The sequence below is a fragment of the Rhinolophus sinicus genome, chromosome 17 (genome assembly GCF_057876585.1).
Source record: "Rhinolophus sinicus isolate RSI-liver-muscle chromosome 17, RSI-T2T, whole genome shotgun sequence".
In the NCBI taxonomy this organism is placed as follows: domain Eukaryota; kingdom Metazoa; phylum Chordata; class Mammalia; order Chiroptera; family Rhinolophidae; genus Rhinolophus; species Rhinolophus sinicus.
The window spans coordinates 93,122,520-93,140,319 of NC_142517.1; positions in this window are offsets into that span (position 1 = coordinate 93,122,520).

Consider the following 17,800-nt stretch of genomic DNA (forward strand, 5'->3'; position numbering starts at 1 on the left):
TCCTGATTTTCCAGCAGACTACCTTTGTATTTAATTGTGACCCCTTTCCTCAATTTCTAGACTATCAACCTCTCCCATCAGATTTTGGATTTGCCAAGCATCCACAATTTCATGAGCTTAAATGAGCCCAGATTACTTATTTAAGATACTACATTCAGAGGATATTCAGAAACCTGAAGTTCTCATTTCCCAACTATCTTGTTGGAGATCCAGTGTTCTTTGACTTGTCATGACCCTTTTTGATTATGACTTCTAAAATTTCAAGAGGACATTGTACGAAGCATTTAGTTCTATCAAAATGCTTTAATATTAGGAATTCGCTTATCACAGTTACTTAAATCTTTCCTCACAGGTAAACTAAATTGGACATAAATGCAAATTTGAGACCTAAATGGCACTTTAAAAAACTAAAATTGGCAAAGCCAGTTTGTGAAAGGTTGAAATTCACACATGTCCCAATCATTCTCTATTCTTTAGATTTTATGTGAGGCCCACTTCTGACACTTTCCTCCTTTTCTTTTTAGGAAGTCAGTCTGGGAGCATGTTAGGTTGGACAGCACCAAGTCTGCAGAACAGCTTATCTATTTGGAGGTCACATTTGATCCTGATAGAAGAAAAAGCCTTGCACCTGCATGTTAGTTTTCTATTACTGCTATGACACATTTGCACAAACATATAGCTTAAAAGCAGCAAAAATTTATCTTACAAGTGCTGCAGGTTAGAAGTATTACATAGACCCTGTGGGGACAGAGCCCCAGAAAGCATTTTTCAGGCTCTCGGCCTCACATAGAAAGGTGCTGGCTCAGGTAGTAGATGGTCATCAGCTGTGACTAGTTGGCCATCGGCTGTTACCAGTTAGCTATTAGCCACCAATATAACTGCCGTGGCTATGTTACCAAGGTGTGGCGTGGTGGAGGGTGGATTACGGATTGCAGCTAGCAAGTGAGGTTGGTTGACAGAGACAAGTGGAGGGTGGGTTGCGGATCGTGTGGCTCCTGCTTCCTGCTTCCTCCAACTCAGCTGCCAGAGAGACGATAGCGGTATGACTCCCCTATCTATGGCTCTGTGGGTGATCCTTTTTGGCCTCACCATGTCCTGCGTTCTTATGTGGGGAGCAGAGCTGAGACCCCGCAGGCCGCCCCGCACGACAGGCCCCCCTGGACTAAAATCATGGACCAGCTATATGAATACATACTGAAACATAAAAGGTGATTGTCGTGCGGGGCGGCCTGCGGGGTCTCTGGTCCCGCTCTCCACATAAGAACGCAGGACATGGTGAGGCCAAAAAGGAACACCCATGGAGCTATAGATAGGGGAGTCATACCACTATGTTCTCGCTGGCGGCTGGGTGGGAGACACAGGAAGCAGGAGCGCACTGTCTGCAACCCGCCATCCTAACTGCAATCCGCGCTTGCCAGCCACCATCTTCTTACTAGACCCCATTTTTCCTGCTAGCGTAGCTACAGTAGTTACATTAGTGGCCAATGGCTCACTGGTTACAGCTGACGGCCAACTAGCCACATGACAGTTGATGGCCATTTACTACCTGAGTGAGCAACTTTCCACATGAGGCCGCCAGACTGGAAATTTCACTCTGGGGCTCTGTCCCCACACTCCACCCCTACAGGGTCTCACCTCACAATCTACACGACAGCATCTTCTGCGAGGGGCCCTGTGCGAGCAGCCTGGAGGTGAATGCAATATCCTGGACACTGCCAGGCTCTCTAGACACAGCCAGGGTTTCTCAGGGCACCACCAGAACTTCTGGGTACAGCCAGACAGACTTCCTGGACTTCTTAGGGTACCACCAGCCTCCCCGGACACAGCCAGGGCCTCTCAGGGCACTGCCACTCTCTCTGGGCACAGCCAGACTTCCTGGGCTCAGTCAGTGTTCTCAGGGTACCACAAATCTTTCTGGGCACAGCCAGTCTTCCTGGGCACAGCCAGTCTTTCTCACATATTCTCCACGGCAGCTGGTCGAGACACAAAAGCAAACATTGGCCAGTTCCACTACATGGTGGTACGTTCCCAAGCAAACAGTCAAGCAGTCCATTAAATTAGGGATAGAAGGCAATTCCCCATAGTCCATAGTCATTTGCCAGGGCTGTGTGTTAGGCTCACAATGTGTGCCCTCTCCGCAGGGCAAGGGCTCCAAGTCGTCCCCAACCTGGGGCTGAGGGCCTCAGCAAGCACTTCCCAGCCCACAGGGCTGCAACGACCTTTGCTTTCTCTGGCCTATGCTGGTTGGAGAACCATCCACATCTTTCCACCCATCCATGGGGGTCCAGCTCTCCAGCAGCTGCTCCTCCTGATCTTCCTGAGACTGAGTGTTCATATGCACAAACTGCTCCACCGCCCTTTGGAGAGCTTTGGCTGGCACAGTACCCTGCTTGCTGTGCCATGTGTCATGCAGGGTGTCATGCGGGGTCGCTTCTGGGGCCTCTAATCCCGCTCCCCACATAAGAATGCAGGACATGGTGAGGCCAAAAAGGAACACCCACGGAGCCATAGATAGGGGAGTCATACCACTATGTTCTCGCTGGTGGCTGGGTTGGAGACACAGGAAGCAGGAGCCTCACTGTCCGCAACTTGCCATCCTAACTGCAATCTGCGCTTGCCAACCACCATCTTCTTACTAACCCCCATTTTTCCTGCTAGCGTAGCTACAGCAGTTATATTAGTGGCCAATGGCTCACTGGTTACAGTTGACGGCTAACTAGCCACAGGTGATGGCCATCCAATGACAGTTGATGGCCATTTACTACCTGAGTGAGCACATGAGGCCAAGAGACTGGAAACTTCACTCTGGGGCTCTGTCCTCACAGTGATTATCTCCATCTATACTGTGATGTAAAGGTGAAAGCAATGTGTCCCTGTTTTCACTAATATATATTTTCTAGTTTTAACTGAATTTACTAATACTGATTCAGAAATCAAAATAGAAAAGCAAAACTTTGGAAATAGCAACATGCATTTAATATGCTATTAATTAATGTAAGCATAACTATTTAAACAAAGGGAATTACAATACTCAATTTGATCCCAGTGTTAATGTTTAATCCATTTTCAATATGAACTGCATGAAATTCTTAGCCAGAAAAAAAAAAAAAAATTACCCCTTTGAAAGACAAATAACATTAAATTTATTGGCATTATTATTAAAACCTCCTTTATTAGCATTCATTTGTATCTAAGTATATTGACAGATGACAAAGAAATGTCATCCTGAATCCTGTTCAAATCCCACATGAGGAATAATAGGCTCTTCAAGGTTGATAGACAGGAGGATGGATCATTCTAAGAGCTTTATATTACCTGGGACAAATAGCCTCATACATAAAGTCATTTATTTGTTTTTCTCCCTAAAAGTAGTCCCATGAGAAGCTTACATCCAGGATTTAATGAATTCTCACTTCTCTATCTCTTACACAGTTGTCAAAAGCATTTGACACTGCTGTTCTCAACTCTCTCTTGTCTGGAACTACTCATTTCTCCTTGACCCCTCAATAGTATTCAGCTTTGTTGGCCACAAAGGAGACATAAAGAGTTTTACATGTATTTGATTTGCAACTAGATTGTAAAAGCTCCATTTGTTAACAGTTAGTAAACCCCTTCTCTACATTAGTTCAACCACAGCACAATTTAAGAGACGTGTCTAGAAATTTGGGTGCTTTTTGTTTCCTATTCTTCTCTGACTCACATGAAAACGAGCTTAATATGTGAAAGGACTTTAATATGTGTGCAGTGACACATTTTCCTGCAGCTACGTAGTAGATAATTTTACATTTACTCAAAGATTGGTGTTCTTTGTTATTAATGTAAGTTTATTTCCTTAATTTTGAATAAATAAGTTAAATAGTATTCAAAAAATAAGATTATTGAGTATTACAAAAAGTAAAAAAAAATATTAAAAATCCTACATATTTAAGTATGCAATTGGAGGTCACATTTTATTTTCATAATGGTGTATTTTTCTTTTGCACAGCTTAAGTTTTTTAATGTTTCTGTATTTCATAAAGTCAACTGTAATGAGAATTCTGGTGGTTATAAAACAGAACAATTATAAACACAAACATGCAAATTGTATTTCTTTTTAATAGCATTATTAAGATATAATTCACACTGTGACATTTTGCCCATTTAAAGTGTATAATCAATAGCTGTGTGTATATTCTCAGAGTTGTGCAAACATTGCTATAATTTTAAAATATTTGGTCACCCCAAAAATAAACTTATACCAATTAACAGTCTCTCTTATATCCCTCAAGCCTATTCCCTCAAATCCTATGCAACCACAAATGCACTTTCTTATCTCTAGATTTGCCTAGTTAGATATTTCATGTTAATGGATACAAACAATGTATAATCTTTTGTGACTAGTCTCTGTTTTCCTACTGAGACATTTTAATACCTTTGATGTTTTTTCAGTATATATTTTTTTGACTTCTCCCTAGTTTCTCAATGGCATAAAATAACACCTGAATTATCAGAAACTGCTTCTGACTTATACTAACAATATAAAAATATTGTTCCTATAAAACTCTATTCCCTCTTCCCTTTTTGTGCTGTCATTATTACACATATTACATTCATATATATTAAAACTCAACAATACATAGTTAACATTAAGTGAGTATTATATATATATATATATATATACATATATATATATATACATATATACATATATATATATATACATATATATATATATATATATATATATATATATATATATATATATACATACTGTGTCTTTTAACAAAACTGGTAGAAGAAAGAAGAGACAGTGTACATTTATGAAGTGTTTTAATATAAATTTTCTTGTATATAATTTTTGGCTCTTTTCATTGATTCCCATGGATTCAAGGTATGATCAGGTTTCATTTCCTTATTCAAATACAGCTCTGTTTCCACTCTTATCCTTTGTGCTATTAATATAAAATACATTATATTTATGTATATTTAGGCCCACGGGTACAATTATATACTTAAATTATTTTGTACAGTTGCTTTTTAAATCAGAAGAGAAAAAATTTGCAACTATAATGTTTTCATATTTACCTAAATAATTACCTTTACTGCAGCTCTTTCTATTTCCATGTGGTTTTTAAATACTATCTGGTTTTATGTATTTTCAGTCTGAAGAGTTTTCATTAATTTCTTTCTTTCTTTCTTTCTTTCTTTCTTTCTTTCTTTCTTTCTTTCTTTCTTTCCTTCTTTCTTTCTTTCTTATTTATTTATTCTTTTAGCACTTTGAGTGTGTTGCCCCACTGTTTTCTCGTTTCCATTGTTTTTTATAAGAAGTCAGTTTTTAATCTTACTGTGGGTCCCACACATATTGCAAGTTGCTTTTCCCTTCATTCTTTCAAGGTTTTCTCTTTGTCTTTCAGTATTTTTACTATCCTATCCCTGGATCCATAGGACACCTTTACATTTATACTACTGGAACTTCTGTTGTGTATTTTTAAAACATATTTGTGAAATTTTCAGCCATTATGTATTCAAATATTTTCCTACCCATTCTACCTCTCCTCCTTTCTGATGCTCCTGTTGTGGGTATGTTGCGGTGCCTAATGGAGACACACTTTTCTCTGAGGCGCTATTCATTTTTATTTATTCTCTTTTTCCTTTCTGTTTTTCAGATTATATAATCCCTATCAATCTGTCTTTGGGTCTACTCATTTTTTCTTCTGCCAGCTCAAAACTATTGCTGAGCTACTGTTAACCTCTACTATCTGCCCATTGAGTACCCTGTTGTTTTTGTCAATGCCCTGGGAATAAATTGCTCTACATTCTGATCTAATTAAATTCAGCCCCTTGCAGGAGTAGTCTTTGAATCCAGTCTTAAGGCTGGTTTTGACCCCATAAGAACTCTTTTTAGGCGTTTCTTTCCCTGGTTCTTTTATTTAACTTCTGACTAGCCAATAATAAAGCTTGTTGCTGTCATGGAGCTACCTGACTCTTCACAATTACTTACAAGAAATACCTCCATTGTTTTTAACTGTACTCTGGAGCTCGCCTTACTCATAAGGAAAGCCACTTTCTTTGCAGATAGCAATAAATTTGCCTTCCCTCCTGTGATCATCTTCTGTGCTACTGCTCTGAAGCTAGAGGCAGAAAAAGTAGCCCATTTCTTTTAGAATGATAGTACTTGTTTATGCGTGGGTCACTGGGTGGGGATACTAGTCCCTGATCTTCTCAATTTACTTATCGCATTATTAAACCCATGCCCAATGAGCAACCTATGATAAGGGTGATTGAGGTCTAGGATTTTTTTCTTGCTAGGGTAGACATATCACCCTAAAAGTGGGTTCTCGGTTGAAAAAGGGAGCCCCAACCTCTCAGCTGTTCCTTCCTGGAATACAGCTTTTGCAATATGAAAACTAGGAGAGTGAAGATGAAACAAGAAATGTGTCAGCCTTCCCATTCTGCAGTGATACCATGACCTTAGATTGGGATCTGTGGGAGAGGGTATCTTTGTTGTTGGCTACATATGTCAGGGGTATATTTTCCCATTTCCCGAGCTGGAGCAGGGTCAAGGAGTCAAGAATAGTAGGTTGCAGTTCAGATACATGAGATTTTCCCTTTCTTTACAACTGTTTCTTTTTTTTTTTTTTCTTTTTTTTTTTTCTGCATGCCCTAAGGATAATTGACAGACATTTTATTTTATTATTATAATTGTCAACTATTATGGTTGTTTTGCTGTGAAGAAATTCAGAATACACAGTCAAAATTAAAAATTTCTGAAACACCCAGGCACAATTTACAGAGTCCTTGGCTCAGTTACAAAAGAAATTCTTTATCTCTGGGTCACAAACTATCAAAATATTCAAGATAGCCCAGTTTCAGATAATCAAAGGCACATATATACTGAAATGTTATATATCCCACTGGTCACATGGGCAAGATTAGATGCAGGTGCAGAAAACTGTATTCTGTGCATTTTCAATAAAAATATATATACAAACTGGCACAAGGAATGTCCAGGTGGTTTTCAGGATGTTAGATAGCGTATTATAAATCAGTATTAGTATATTTCATCGGTATCTTGGCCAACAATCAGTGGCATAGTTTCATATACCCCAGGAGATAATCAAAGAGCTACCTCAGATTAGCTGCAAATTAACCTTAACCTTATACATCAGGTTGTATAAAGAGAACTGTTAGAGGCAGCCCATTTCTATTTCATTAGAAATACAATCAGTATACATGCATGCACATTGATCTTAAAATTTCTTACTTTTTTTTCTTGAAATTGTTTCATGACTCTTAGTGAAATAGAAAGCAAGGAAGTATATTAGGGAGAGATCAGTAGATTCTCAATATTTGATAATAGATTATATCAGTGGCTTAACAAAGCAAATGTTTTGTTGTCATTCCTTTGCATTTAAAATAATGCCAGGAAGATATGAGAGTGTCATTACAGCTATACTTTTTTCATGATATTTTAAATGATAAATCACGTTCTATAACACTTATCTTTCAAAATTAGTTTTTATTTTCATTTTCTGTTAATTTGAAATATAATTATAGCTTTTTACCTGGGTTTATAAGCTAATTCTTATATTTAGTTCATGTATTTCCTATTATTCTACAGATTGGATGTTGAATGGTTTTTAAAGGTTAACATATACAAAAGAAAATGTTTTGGTATCAATCAATTTTATTTATAAATGAGGATTTCTTTATGTTAGTTAGGACATACAATTATCCTATCCATCCAGGAGGAATATTTATGCTAAAAACAGTAAAAAAAAAATAGTTATTGTTTAATTTAGATTGGAGAGTATGCTGTTTCCTTAAGGATATTTAATTAACTTATTGAATTGTAGAGAAAATAATTTTTTAAAGTATGTATATCAGTTTAATTGTCTAACATTTCTGCTGTTTATTCAAGCGGGCTATAATTTCCATATGTACTAAACAGGTACACTGTATTTTTATATTAATACAAACTACAAGAGTATAATTATTTGAAGGACTGCTCATTTAAATGCAAATCAGTTCTAGTGAGCTAAAGAGCATTCAACAATTAAAAAACGACTCTGTGAGAGGGAGCATATTCTAACATAATTAACTCACCACATATTAGAGTTATGATGTGGCATAGTAGCCTGAGTTAATAGAAAGGTTTAAAAGACATTAACTTTGTTTTTTATCCATATGCTATTTCCATTTACTGTGAATCTAAAAGAATAAAAATGAATTTCTATTTCACCTGATAGAATTTGATTTTCTCAACCAACATTAATAGCAATTCCACATAAAAATATTTGTTTTTAAATTAAATTTTATACTTTCTTGAGGAGTTCTCTTCACTGACGTCATGATTTGCATATAATAAAAACAAACTTTGTGCTGCTTTTCTCAGCCTGTCTTAGACCAAACTGAAAGCAGGTACCTATTATCTGCTGTGTTAGTCCCTTCCTCTTCTGTTCTCCACAGCGCACTTTCTCAAGCCTCCATCCTGCTCTCTCCTCCTGCTTAGGTTGTTTTCTTAACATATGCCTCTGATTTCTATTATAAGACTGGATGATTCTTTCTTTAACACATCAGATGGGTATTTAAATAAAGTTGGGCCTGATAATAACAGTGCTGCAGATACCACCCAAGTGTTTTAAACACTGTCGTACTACATGAAATAACTTCTAAGAAGAAAAATTATCCGTGGCCTAGATGTTTGAAATTTGTCAGAACCTCCAAATATCTCGTAAATCAAAACATATTGGTATTAATTTCTTTGTCAATAAGGCCAGTGTTCACAACCTTAAGAATGAGATTCTGTTTAATCAAAACTGGCAAAACAAACAAAACCCTAATGTTGACTTTATTTATTTCTCCTTGTAGCTTAGAGAATTTAGAAAATATGTATCTGAATCCATTAGTTATAATATAACAAATGCCTATACATAAATCTGAATAAAGAGATTTATAATAACACATAAAAATCTGAAACCACTGTCTTTGCATATAACCATTTCTTTTTATGCACCTGGGGGCAAAGATAAATAAAAAAAAGGGTCAGTGAATAAAATTACCTATTGAACTATCAACAAAATGCATCATTTTTTATTAAAATAAAGTTTATTTTCCTTTTTCTGTGTTAGTATATTGAAAAAGCAATTAAAAATATAACAGCTGAATAGAGGCTTTAAGAATGAGTTTGATTTTTCTATAGTTAAGGCAGGACTATACTTAAAAGTATTTCACTTTAAAAAATATTATTATAATCTATGTATTAAACTGAGATTTTTATCATTACTAACTTACATTAGCTTTGCAAGAGAAACATTATAGGAAAGTCTTACAACCACCTGATGACAAGATTGGCAGATTGGGTCATTAGGTGCTATTACTGATCTGCTCTTGCCTATTTTCTCTCTGGATCCTGTCACATGCCAACTTGGTGTTTTCAACTTTCTTGTCTACCTCACAATGCTAGAGTCAGTTTCCTCAAAAAGAATCAGAGCAAACTCAAAGACTTTGGACAGTGTAATTGGTGTGTGTGTGTGTGTGTGTGTGTGTGTGTGTGTGTGTGCGCGCGCGTGTGCGCATGCATGCACACGCATGCATGTGTATTTTTAAAGAAACTAATATAGTTGAAAGGACGTAGGGTAAGTGTCAATTGTTTACTTATAACATAAATGCGGAGTCTAATTCTCAGGCAGTTAAAATTGTACACTGTTCAGGTGATTAAAGTAACTCATGATACACAAATGGCTGGTCTTAAAACACATGAAACATCAACTAGAAACTCATCAACTAGAAACTGGTGCCAAATGAAACATAAAACTCACCAAGGCAGTAGAGTGAAAATCAGACACAAAATGCAGAGAAGTAGTTGAGCCTATCCATGTAATAGTAATAGTATGATCTCCTCTCTTCTAAAACTGGGTATTCCAATCATAGGGTAGGTGGAACATTACATAATTTACAGGATCTGAATAGTTTAAAATTGTAGATGACTTAATAATAATTCTGGCCAGAGAAGAAGCTACAGTACACCAGTGCCCTTTTATGGGACTTGTTTTGTTCTCCTGATTTTTCTGACTGTGGGTTCTTATCCTTGAGCTCCTCCTACTGGGAACACTAGTGCTGATCATAACTCGAATCATGTGTGTGTTTGATGTACTGTATGGATTTTCCCATATCCTCCTAATGTCTATTACTATTTGCCAGTTCTACTATCTGTCCTTATCTTTAGTTGGGCATGATTTCTGCCAGGTTTTTGACTTCTATACCTTCATTGCCTGTACCATATTCTTCTATCATTATGCCATATGTTGGAAATTATGATTAACAGTGTAATAGCCAGTACAGACTAATGTTGAAGCAATAACAAACAATCTTAGAGCTTTTATAAAAACACACAGCAAGAGCGAGAGTGAGAGCACCCCACATGATCTTTATCCAACCTCAAATGGAAGACATATTTCTACTCATATTTCATTGGATACAACTAGTTATATAACCCTGATTAACTGGAATTGAGCAGAAAATTTTAGTGTCTTTTATTGTCAAGGAGAGGATAATTGGTTACTGGTGAGTATAATTAATGTTTTCCACAAACACCAATGATATTTTCTAAGGTTTTAACTCTACACATCACCCAAGAAAGTACCTCCTTGTCTACAATTGGTAACCAATATAGTTTACATTAAAAAGTATATATATATATATATATATATATATATATATATATGTATATGTATATGTATATGTATATGTATATGTATATGTATATGTATATATATTATGTTGTATATAATATATACATATGTATCCATTGTTTTATATTTAATGTAATTATACGACTAAAATTGTTTTATTTGTTTTAGATTGTTTAACTTAATACATTACTAAGATTTTTTTTCCTCAAAGAAAAATGCCACTCTTATAAACAAAAGGACACATATTTTCTATTTTCAAACACATACTCCAAACACAAACCAAAGCCACTTCTTCCAATTTCAACTTCCAACCTGGTTATATAAATTCACACTGCATAGGAATTTACTAGCCCCAGATAAACAAAAGGAAAACACTTGAAGATAAATGTAAAAATCAGGAAGAGAAGAAAAATCATTTAGAGTTATAACTAAGGTATATTTAGTACTTTTGAAAAAGTAATTTACGTTTAATACAGGTAAAGGTATAATGTAGAAAGAACAGCAGATGAGAGGCAGGAGACCTGATTTTCAGATGACGTTCTTTTGCCATTAATTAGTAAAGCAACTGAGGATGAAACACTGATCTAAGTCTCCAGAATTTATTTCTATTATTCCATGTATGCTTTTGAAAAACAGTTACAATTCCATGAGCTACAGAACAGATTTTTTTAGTATTTTTTCTGTGAAGTTTAAGGTTTAATTAATGTTTTAAATGAATATTAATTTTTTCATACAATGAAATTATTTTTATTTTCATTTTGTTCTTAAATATTATTGTGAAGCTTTAAAACAATGAAAAAATAATTTTACAGATTGATTAATAATTTGGGGGATATTCATTTATCTATGAACATATATAAACATTTTTATAAACAGTGTTGAACCTTCCACTATACAATAAGCCTTGTTATTATTCAAATATACCACGTATAATAATGGTATATGTCTGGTCTCTGTCAGTATATATCTTAATCAATATCTACATTACAAAATTAACAAAAAGGAATTTGTATACTATCTAGGTTTCTTAAATAGAAACTTTTGATTTTTATTATTATTTCACTACGCATTTCAGTGATTTGAAGATCTGGAAATTTAGAGTTTTGAAAATTACACTTCTCTTTTTAAAATATATTATGGAAGATTTAAATAAAGATTTTTCTCATTATTCTTATCTTATTTTTATAAGTGCATTTGATAAAGTTACCATCTGCCTTCCCAGTTGTTTTAGATGGCTGGGCGGGACTGTCTTCATGCAGGAATTGCTGAGAAATGGAGAGTCCTGTGGTGACATCAATAAAACTAGACTGGCTAAAAGTATTAGAGTTAGAGAAAGATAAATGGTGATGATATTCAGTCCCATTGAATCTGGGAAAGAAATGCCTAGTTTAACGTATGAAGTGAAGATAAAAATGAGCAGTAATGTTGAGAATATTGAGATGAATGAGAGAATATGTTAAAAAATAATCAGTATAAACAGTTAAGAACTGCTATTGTAAATTGTCAGAAGATCCATTTTAATTATTGTATTTGGTATATTATGGGAGATCAAAGATAGTTGGCTAAATGAAATATGAAGTTCTGAATTAAAAAAAAAAGTTCCAGTATAAGAAATAAAATATACTATAGACTTTATTTCATTTTTAATATCGTTTGTTGTAGAAAGTTGTTAAAATATCATTTATAATTGAAGTAATGCTCGATGGTTCGCCTTGAATTAAATAATGATTGAAAATTTAACTCTTAGTTTAGAAGGAAAAATACCTTATTGTTCTTATTTAAATATATATAATGAGTTCTATTAGGATTTTTAATTATATTCAAAGTTAGTATTATTGAATAAGCAGAATAACAAAGGTAAACAAATAAATAACCAGATGTTTTTTATGCAACTTCAGAAAAAAAAGATTAAATTTCCAATTTAACTCATTAAAATATCTACGTTTATATAATAAATACAACATATTAATAATTTAGTAAGTTCAAACAAATATTATATAAGAACAAAATAAGTTAAAATGTTTGTATTTAGTTGAAGTATTAACAATATGCTTACAATGAATCACTTGGGATTTAAAAATGTGTCGGTTTAAGCATATTGGAATATTAATATGTACAATATTGAAATATTTTATGTGTGGGTATATAACAAAATCTAGTATAGTATTAAGACTTTTAGTATTAGTTTAAACATCTTGTTCTGCTACTGAGTTTTTTCTCCATATCTACATACTTCCTTGACAATGTGATATATATTAAATATTATAATATAAATTTTTATTTTACATATATGTTTATATGTATTATTTTTAAAGGGCAAACCATCACTGTTTCTTTAACACAGCATAATGATAATACGTCATATAATAGCTACACAAAACCAGATGGTTATACAACATAAAAACAAATGTTTCCAGGTTTACCCTGCTTTTTGCCTCAAATTGGTTATGAAGGACTTCTGTATCTCTGCACAACCTGGCCCCCAATATTTCTGGGAAAATCCGAGGTGTCCTTGCTTCGGATGATAAAAAAATTTGATTCTGCCAGAACTCCCAGTATTCTCTACCAGTCAAATACTGCTTTTCTTCTCTGCTGCAGGAGTGTCTGACATGGTGGGGATTCATGTTTTTCCTCTGACTACAGCAGTTGCCCAACTCAGCTGCCACAGTTCTGTGACTATCTTTTTATTATTATTTTTTTTCAGTTACAGTTGAAATTCATTTTTTTATATTAGTTTCAGGTGTACAGCATAGTGGTTAGACGTTTATATAATTTATGCAGTGATTTGTCTACTTAGTCTAGTACCCACCTGGCACTATACATAATTGTTGAAACATTATTGACTATATTCACGATCCTGTACTCTCCATCTCATGACTATTTTGTAACTATGAATTTGTATTTCTTAATTCCTTCACCATTTTTACCCAGCTCCCCATCCCATCTACTCTCTAGCAACTGTCAGCTTGTTCTTTGTAGCTACGTGTCTGTTTCTGTTTTGTTTGTTCATTTATTTTGTACTTGGATTTCACATATAAGTGAGATCATATGGTATTTGTCTTTCTCAGTCTGACTTATTTCACTTAGCATAATACCCTCTAGGTCTATCCACGTTGTCGCAAATGGTAAGATGATTTCCTTCTTTTTATGGCCGAATAATATTTTATTCTATATATGAACCACATCTTCTTTGTCCAAACGTCAATTGATGGGCACTTGGGTTGCTTCCATATCTTAGCTATTGTAAAAAGTGCTGCAAAGAACATAGAGGTGCATATGTCACTATTTCTTCAGGGTCTCAAGTCTCTGATAAAAATGTGTGTTGGCTGGTGGGAAGGCAAACCAGTAATGGCTTTCTTTTTATGTTAGAACCAGTTGGGGTGGGCCCAATGCCCTTGGATATCTGTTTGATATTTGAGTATTTCCCCTTTGCTTTTCCTTGCTGTATGTTTCTCACAAATTGGACAATACAATTAAAAATATTCTGGTAGTATTTTAGGGATATTAATTTAAGTCACAATAAACATAAATGCTTGCCATAGAACAAATTATGTATCATCATTTACAGATTATTTAAGTATTCCACAAGTCAAGGTCAGAGACTGAATCATAAAAGAAACTTTTCCCTTAGTGCCCTCTTTCATTAAACCATTAGAGGTCCCAAGTGAAGGGTCTATGCTTTGGCAATAGTTATCATGAGCCATACGTTTTATATTTATTATCTAATTTTCGATTCACTACTTAATTGAATAATTAAAGAAACAAAACACTGATATTATTCCAGGAGGGAATATAACTTTTTCAAGGTCACATAACTAATAAGTGGTGAAGCCAAAATTTAAACATAGATCTGCTGGATTTTGAAGTCTTTCCTCTTCCCACAATGATAGGATGCTTCTCTTCAGAAAATATAACTCATGGATAAATGCCTGCACATCAGCATTTAATTTAATTAAAAAAATATGCTTCAATAAAAGAGTTGTGATATTTTTCATAGTAGAAAGAAATTAAATGGTTGCTTCTATGGGAAATGTTAGATATACTGTAAGGAAAAATAAGTTATTAAATATGTATAACAGTTTAACAAGTAATTGTTCTCTTAATAACAAGTATATTGAAAATGTCTCTTGAATATTGTCAACCTTTTTGTCATATGTATCCTACGTAATCACTAATGTGAAAAATGTTACTTGCTTTTGAGGAAACAGAGTGAAAATTTATAAAAACATTTTAATCTTCACTTAAACCCTAACCCATTTGAAAAAGTATCTTTAGTATAATTGTGTCATTAAATCACAAAAATGGAAATTGAGTTAACAGCAGGATGTTATCTTTTATTGAGGGCAAACAGCAGGGTTGCTGCTAATGAGGACATCATCAACTTATCAGCAAAAGGTCAGTTTAAAGAGCTCTCTACCCACCATATCCCTAAGTCGTTTTTTTCACTCTGTGATGGCATATCACACTGAAAAGCTAGGCATGTATGTTTCTACATTATTGTAAATCTGTCTATTTTGACAAAAAACATATAATTTCAAGATATCCATTGAAGTTGGTACTCATTATTCAGAAGTTAATGTATAATATCTCCCTAAAGGAATATTAGTCTTATTTTGGTGAATCTTTGTTGTTGTTGCTGTTCATTTGTTTTTAATATTTTGGTATTGTATTTAAGTGGGTCTTGCATTCAAGAACTTGGAATGTGTAAAGGCACTTTAAAGAATGCATTAGGCATGGATTTAGATAAAGATAGACCTTTGTACAGACTCATCTGATTCACATCCTAATTCTGTTACTTTTTGCTCTACGAACAGAAAGGTAAATTAGTAATTAAAATAACAGTATTATTTATTGGGAGCTTATTTCTTCAATGTGTTGGTGCAAGTGTTTTGTAAGCACCTTTTATTTTTATATTCATCAAACTTACAATTATAATGATTAATTTTCATTTGCTTTTCTGTTGATTTTTGAGGATTGTCTTGGCGCTCATGAGAGTTCACTGAATATTTTATTAGGCTTGCTTTACTAATAAAATTTTTTAGTTAGATTCAAACATTTGGAATATAAGGATTTAGGAAGCAGTTAATTACATCACTTGAAAGTCTGTGGTTAAACTAGAAAAATATAGCAAAGAATTACTCAAATTAACAACAATAAAATTCACCACTGATTTGCCAGTAGGGGCTGGGGACAAAGGGATTCATTCTCGGTATTTCATTTCTCCAAACTCAATCTACTTATTGCTTGTGTTTTGAAAAGAATGAATGCAAATAATTGGTCAAGATGCTAACAAAAAGAGCAAAATTAATTCAAACTACCTTCAAACCTCAGTATTTTAGTAGTATCGCACTGGTTAATTTTTACGGGTAGCCTGGGGTAAACCATAGTACCCAGATATTTAGTCAAACACTAATTCATCTGTAGCTCTGAAGTATTTATAAATGACATTAACATTTAAATTAGTAGACTGATTAAAGCAGATTACCCTCCATAATGTGGGTGGACGGCATCCTGTCAGTCAAAGGCATTAAGGGAAAAAAGACTGATGTCTCTCTCTTTTTAAAAATTTTTACTAAAGAATAGTTGGCATACAATATTATATTAGTCTCAGGTATATAACATAGTGATTTTGCATGTGTTAAGTTGGTACAAAAGTAATTGCAGTTTTTGCAATTATTTTTATCCTTTAAAACCGTAATTACTTTTGCATCAACCTAATATATGCCTTACAATGTAGTCACCACCATAGATTTAGTAACCATCTATCACCATGCAAAATTACAACATTATTGACTGTATTCCCTATGCTGTACACTACATCCTCATGCCTTATTTATTTTATAAGTGGAAGTCTGTACCTCTTATTCCCTTTCACCTTTTTTAACTATCCCTCTACATCTCTTCCTTCTATCAATCATAAATTTTCTGTCTCTATGAGTCTCTTTTGTTTGTTCATTTGTGTTGTTCTTTTAGATTCCACATATAAATGGAAACGTACATATTTGTCTTTCTCTGTCTGACTTATTTCACTTAGCATAATACCCTCTGGGACAATCCATGTTGTTGCAATTGAAAAGATCTCATTCATTTTATGGCTGAGTAATATTTCATTGTGTACAGGTGTGATCAAACAATATGGTGAATGTTTAAATAAAACGAAATTTATTACAGTAAAAGACAAATTGCCATTAATCTACCTCAAAATACTGCTCTCTCTTCGAACACACTTATCCCATCATTCTTGCAACATTCTGAAGCAGTTCTTGAAGTCCTCTTCCATGAGTGTCTTTAGTTGTGCTGTCGTGGCTGCCTTGATGTCTTGAATCAATTCAAAACATTTACCTTTCATGGTCATTTTGACTTTGGGGAAGAGCCAGAAGTCACATGATACCAGATCCGGTGTATAAGGTGGATGAGGACACACCGTAATGTTTTTATTTGACAGAAATTGCCATATACCAGAAGGAATGTGTGACCTGGAGCCTTTCTTTTGTGATCACAAAATACAGTGACTGCTGCTGCCAAGTGCCATCCAATGGAAAGGCAGGAATCTTTCATATGGGAAGCGGCATGTCCAACCTTAATAGCAGTGTGTGACAAGTTTCAACTTGTTCGGTGTAGTCAGTCAGGTGTGAGCTAAGGTTCAGAGAAGGTGTGTTTTAAAGTGTGCCATAAATCATCCTCCATCATGACAGTATTCTGTGTCACACATCACTTCTGGTGTACAACAATTTCTGTCAAATGAAAACATTATGGTGTGTCCTCATCCACCTTATTCACAGGATCTGGCACCATGTGACTTCTGGCTCTTCCCCAAAGTCAAAATGACCATGAAAGGTAAGTGTTTCGACTCATTCAGGACATGGAGGCAGCCCCAACAGTGCAACTAAAGACACTCATGAAAGAGGACTTCCAGAACTGCTTCAGAAAATGGCAAGAACAAGGGGATAATTGTGCTCAAAGCAAGGGGGAGTATTTTGAGCGCAATTAGTGGCAATGTGTCTTTTAGTGTAATACATTTTGTTTTATTTAAACATTCACCTTATTTTCTGATCACACCTCATACATATTACCACATCTTCTCTATCCGTTCATCTACCGATGGGCAACTAGGTTGCTTCCATATC